Below are 6,887 nucleotides of genomic sequence, written 5' to 3' on the forward strand. Positions count from 1 at the left end.
TCACCAAAGGAAAGGATAACCATTCTCCTACTTCAACCTCACTAAACTCCCCAACCATCATTCCATTGTAAAGTAGGAGATTTCTAAGATTGATGCCTCAAATCTGTGTTTTTCTTTCATTTCTAAACCCAATTCTATTTTAGTGTTAAATGTGGTTTAAAAGTAAATCTATCAGTAAAAGTTTTATTTTTAAAAAGTACTGAAATCAACATTAACAGTTCAGTACTAATTCCTTATAGAATTATGTTATTTAAAACAATCTTTATCTAGAATGTGTTTTAATGAGTTTGACAAAACTGATTGATGGTCTCTAATGGATTGTAATCCAGGCAAAAGAAAATGGGTTTAGAAACAAGCAATTAACTTGTTTGTTTGGAATGTAAACAAAGAATAACTCCTGAATTTGCTATTTGTTCTTTCTTGTTATGGACAATTGTGACATTCCTGCATTCTTGGTCTTCTACTTTTTTTTTTTTTTTTTTTTTTTTTTTTGCCTTTCTCAAAGCACAAAAAATAGGCTAGTTGTTTTGAATACTTTGGTGCTCAAAACTTTTTCAATTGCAAAATGTTTATGTGGATACTAAAAGACATCAAAGATGTCAATCGACAATTTGAACAAAGTTTTGATTTGATTAGCTGACAAGACTAAAATAGCATCATTGAAAATTTTCCCTCCTCCCTCTGTCATTAGCCATACTAAGGGGAGCAGAAGAGCATCTCTTTTTTTTCTACCCACCAGTAATTTTTTATTTCATCCTCTCATTGTGAGTAAATTGAAATATTGTCTGACATAATAAATATACCCATGAAAAAATTTAGCAGATTGAACCTCAATAATGAATAGCACACAAATCAAGTCCTTACATTTTATTCTAATTATTCCATTGGTGATAATATTCTATATTCTTTCCCTTCTAATACTGAATGCATCTGAGTCACAATTATAGAAAATGTTTAATATAATATCAAAATTCTGGATCTAATACCTAGTATCTTAATATCTTGAATAAGTCACTTACCACATTTTGGCTTTGGTTTTCTTAGCTGTATAATAGATAAATGAGCTTTAAGGTACATTCAAATTCTGAATCTGTGATTGTATTCTTTACAAATGTTCAGATGCTGCACTTTTAATATAATCACTTTTTACAGATTTTTTAACTATTACTAAAGAAGAATACATCAATTTCTTAGAACAGGGATTCTTGAATTGAAAGAAACTTGAGTGATACATGTATATCCTCTTTCCTATGGGAAGATCCAATGATATAGTGTGATGTAATACAGTTGATTAGGAAGGTAAGGAAAGTTTCCCTTCCTTTTTTTTTCCCCCTTTCATTTCATCTCTTTGTTACAAATGGAGAAAAGTAAGAAGAGGAAATATAAATAGGAGGAATAGTTACAAAAATATCAAAAGCTAAATAGGCTACATTTCCCAGAATGCCATTGGCTGCAAATACATGGCATTGGGACACCAAAGCAAAGCACTGGTAGGAGGAAATAAAGAAGACCAGAAGCTTATCCAAGATCACATAAGTAAACAGAAAATCGAGGAAACTTCTTCACTGCTAAGAAATCAAGAATAATTTGGCTACTTACTGAGCAGAGATGCTGATAATGCTTTTGATGACATTTCTACTTTGGTTACAAAGAAACTTTGCCTCTTATATTTATGAGTGATTGTGAAGAGGTAAAAAAGGCACCAGAAGTGGCACTTCTGGGGACCTTTTCACCACTTTAGTTGGAGCAGATTAATGCAAAAATAAGCACAAGAAGAAGCAGAAGGAAACTGAACTGATAGGGAATATGGATTGTGATTGTTGTTGCTGTTATATAGTTCAATTCTGCTGTGAATAATTGTATTATATTTTAGTGAATTCAGAAGAAATGAGCAATTACTCAAAGTTCTTAAATATGGAAAAACATGCTTAAAGAGAAAATTTGTGGTAGTAATTCAGTTTAGCTGTCAGAGCACAAGGTCTGACACTTGGTTTATACATAAACACCTCAGTTACTTCATAAAGATGATAAATTATATGTCCTACGTATCTAAATATTATTTACATCTAGGCAGCATGAGATGATACAGACATTCTTGAACTACTCAGGATTGATGGATTCTCATCCCAATTCTGCCACTTACCAGACAATTCAATCTTGGGCAAGTCACTTAACTTTTTTGAACCCCAATTTCCTAATATTTAAATAGGGGATAATAGTTGCCCAGTCTACCTATCTAAGCTGCTAAAGTTTTAAATGAGAAAGGAAACTTATGTTATAGTACTTTGCAAACTATAATGATTTTTCTAAAAAATTGTTTCAACCATACCTATTGGAGGAATTTAGAAAATGTATTAGGCAATTCAACGTTTTATTGATCATAATATACCAGAAAACATTTTTTCTGAATAACTGAAAATCACAATTATGAACATTATTACTTGGCCATACATTATATGTAGATGGGGTAAATTTATATGGTCCACAACACTGTGAAGTCAGTCAGTCCCAAAACCATATTATCCATCTGCTACATACATGTTAAGTACTGAATTATGTACTAAGAAATATCCCTGATTTATCAGTTTTCTCTCTTATCATTGGTCATCTTTATATATAACAGCATGCCCTCTACCTTGGCATGTTAAGAATGACTTTCTGTTAAAAGTTCCTAGCTCTTTTTTATTGTTGCTTCTGGTTTCTATGAGAGAAGGTTGTAGAAGTGAAGAATGAGCTGAGTAAGTTGCCTAAGTATATTGCCTACGCCCAGATATTGGTTCATATTCAATTTCTGGATTGAATGGAGAGTAGTATTAATGAGGATCAAAACGAATGTAAAAGAATTTAAGAAGATGGAAAAATTGGGGCCTACATGGGGAAAATTCAAAAGACCTGAGTCTTTTGCCATAAGCAATTAAAAAGAAGATTTAAAAAAGATAAGAGGAAAAATTGAAAGTTAAAGCAAATTGACAAAATGATTTGTGGTAAATTCAGGAAACAAGAGAAATAATATGAATATATTACAATGTGAAGGAAAGCAGAATGATGAGAATAAGATAATGGAGTTAAATAGAATAGTCAAATTATTTAAAGCTCATAATTGGCTATAAAGCATTAATAAAGTGCTTAGCTGCATTATATCACAAACAGTAGGACTTATCACATGAGATAGAATATGATATTATAATACATAATGGGACAGTAAGAAGAAAAGGAAAAAAGTATAAACACTGAAAATGTTTTTTCTTATTTTTCTTTTTTCTTTTTAAACAAAGTTGAAGTTTTAAACCAGTGTGGAAGACAGATACATTGGCATTGTATTAGATATGCAATGCTTATATTTCAACCATAACCAAGTAATTGCTATTTGTGTAGGCTGAGTTCCTTACAGGAAAAGAAGGTAGAGGAGCTCAAAGACTATTTTTCCACATTCCATGTTGTTAGGGACAATGACATACTTTTAAATAAAACAGAAGTGAGGAATCATCTATGTGAAAACAATGGATCTAGGATGGTCAAAGGAAGAATTGATCTTGGTTAGGATGCTGGAGTTGCATAATGTTACACAGAGAAAGAAAAATAAATCAAATTATAATTGTGCACTTAAAATAGAATTTTAGAGGGTTTTTTTAATAGGAGGGAATGAGATGTTCCTATAGAAAAGTTAAATAACTGCTAGCTATGAGCAGAATTCTGTACTTTCAGTTCTTGTTCATGACTTTGTCATTGTTTGCAATACTTGATAGATTCTTTTTCATAGTGTTATTTGTGCCCACATGAATCACTGAAAGTGAGTAATTGTTTTCTGTTTTATTTGTTAAATTTTAGGAGGTTCTGTTGGGAGATTATGTCATGATATATTCCTTAGGGAAAACAACAGACCTTTCTTTTGTGGTATCAAGGCCACAAATAGCTAGCTTCTAGATATCTTAAAGGAGGAAACCATTAAATAGTACATTTCTTCAATTATTTGTCTTGAGAAAGAAAGAAAAATGCATATTGTATTTTCCTCAATCTTGTCCATTGTAAGCAAAGAATGAAAAAAGAACAACTGACTAATCAGAAGTAATAGCCAGATAAGAAGGTTAGTAGATTGGGCTTTCTGTATCATAGCTTAAAACATAAGGGAAATATATTTTAAAATTCACAAAATTAAAAACATATGATGTTAATTTCACAGATGCCAAACCTTTGTACTTAAGGAATGTTAAAGGTAGATATTGTTTCACAGAAAGACCAATGATCATATGTATTGTCCTAGAGTTGTGCAAAAATATATAAGAACTTTTCCTACCTATTTCTTTCTCCACTCTCTGTCTTTTCAAAAGGTACAGGAAAAAAAGACAGAAAAGCCCAGAGATTGAATAGACAAAATAAAGGCTGATTTAAAAAAAGTAAATTAAAACTACTATCCCTACATATCCCTCATTTTGGCAAAGATGAAATAAAGGAAAAAGAATATTTTTAAGATGGGTACATAAATACACTGATGCATTATTACAGGAACTGCAAAGAGATACAATCATTTTGGAAAGCAATTAAGAATTATAATTCCAAATTTGCTAAGATATGCAAAGCCTAAACCCAGCAATAACACTATTAGGCTTCCTTTTCCCTGCTCCTGAAAGATAGAAGATGAAGAAAGTGCATCTGCACAAAAATATTTGTAAAAGAACTTTCTTTTATAAAAAAGAATTGGAAACACCATGACCATCCATCAAATTATGTTATTTAAATGTAATGGAAAATTATTGAAGTATAAGAAATAATGAAAGGGATCTATTCAGAGAAACCCCGAGAAACCGATGCAACTGATGCAAAGAGAAGAGTAAGATTAGAAGAACAATTTGTAATTTGATCATAATCCTGTAACAATTTTTAAAAGGCTGCTGACTCTGCAGTGCTAACCATAAGAAAAGTGAGAATAAAGCATGTTTCTCACCTGTATATGTAGAAACAGACTACAGGTTTTGACTGAGAAACATATTTGCAGAAACAAACCAACAGAGCACAATTCTTGTTTGTAAAAAGGTCCTTATGTACACTAACCTGATAAATAGCTGCTACCAAAATTCTGTATGTGTCAGCCAACAAAAGTAAAATATTGCATTATTGTGCAGGAAAACTATTATACACACACACACACACACACACACACACACTTTAGATATTTGGCAAAAAAGTACCTTTTTTCTCCAGTAGCATTTGAAAGTGTTACCTTCTTTTTACTACTTCAGGATATGATAAGGATATGGTTTTTTCACTATAAGATATTGGTTCAAATATTCTATGACTTTCTCGTCATAGACTTATTTGTCTCTTTTTCATTTTGCATCTGGAATCCTAACTAGAATGTCATGGCAAGATAATTTAAGTATATTTCAATATTAATTTTTAACCTTGAATCCTTTTCACTTTCCTGCTATTTCTTCTGGATACTGGTTGAAGATTTTTCTTCTTTCTTTCCTGTTTTTTGGGGTTTTTTTCCCATTTATCAAGTAACAGAGCTGTTAATTTACAGACAGGTGTAGGTCATAATGTGACATTATAAAGTCATGACTGAACAGCCTTTGCATTGCCCTTTGATGACCTCTCATAAAAATGCTCAGTGCCATCTTTAAGTTCTACAGAAATACAGCCTTCTCTCAGCCCATATAATTTAATCTTGGAGAACATTCTTTCTAAGAAGATGGATTCCAGATGTACCCATTAAAAACTGTAGCTCCAAATCTGACATACTAAATACACTAAAAATACAAGGTAGACCTTAAAAAGTCTACTTCAGTTTAGCATTATATTATTATTCCCCACCCAATAGTTATATAAATGATATTATAATAATAACATTAATATTGGACAACCTGAATGAAACTTCTAAACTATTTTAAAATTCCATGAACATAGTCAGTCATAGTCTTTTCACCACAAATTTAAAAGCTCTATTACCAATTATGTCCTTGAATATAAAATACAGATTACATAGCATTTGCTTACACAAAGAGGTTTGACAATGGAAGACTAGACAGCCCCACAGGAGCAGATTCCTAGAATTTATGTATTAATATAAATGCATTAGTAGTAAGTCCTAGATAAATCAGTGGCCGTACCTCAATGAGTGAATGAGGCCAAATCAGAGATTTCTCTTAGGTGTGGATAACTGAGATAATAGGAAATGGTATAACAATCCACCTAACTGCTCTTCTTTTTATAAAAATATAAGGCTCTTTAAAAAAAAATAGTCTAAACTATCACTGATAGATCTGATTACTATTTTTTTTTTACACATTTGATGAGTTGGTAAAAAAACATAATTTTGTAATGCTAAATTATAGATGGATCTAATCATAGTCCTTTTAAGGGGTGGAAACAAGAAACAAAGATTCTTTCTTGAGAGACCCAAGGTTAAGGGCAGAGCTGGGATTAAAATTCCTGATTCCTGATTTAGTGCCCTTTGGTTGCTAAATATAATTTTGACTACCTTTAATTTTTGGAAAGCTTTTTGTTTTTCTAAAGGAAATAAAGGTGTGAGAGCTGGGGGATGGGGAAAAGAAAGGGAACAAACACTTAATAACCACTGACTGTGTTAAAACATGCTCCAAAGTCTTACTTGATTCTCTCAACAAAAGAGAGAGATAGTTGCTAACATTCATTTTATAGGAAGAAAGAAACTGAGGCAAACAGAGGTTAAAATTCACACCTTGGTGTCTGAGGCTGGATCAGATGTGAAAAAATTCCCTGTTTATCCACAGCCTTCTGAAGGGTTCTTTAAATATACTTTAAATGAATTTAAATATTTTTGAATGAATTTAATAAGATAATGTAAATATATAATAATAATTTGTACTTAGAATTAGATTATAAATACCTGAAGGCAGAGACTGTGTTTA

Source organism: Antechinus flavipes, chromosome 5 (assembly GCF_016432865.1).
Source record: "Antechinus flavipes isolate AdamAnt ecotype Samford, QLD, Australia chromosome 5, AdamAnt_v2, whole genome shotgun sequence".
In the NCBI taxonomy this organism is placed as follows: domain Eukaryota; kingdom Metazoa; phylum Chordata; class Mammalia; order Dasyuromorphia; family Dasyuridae; genus Antechinus; species Antechinus flavipes.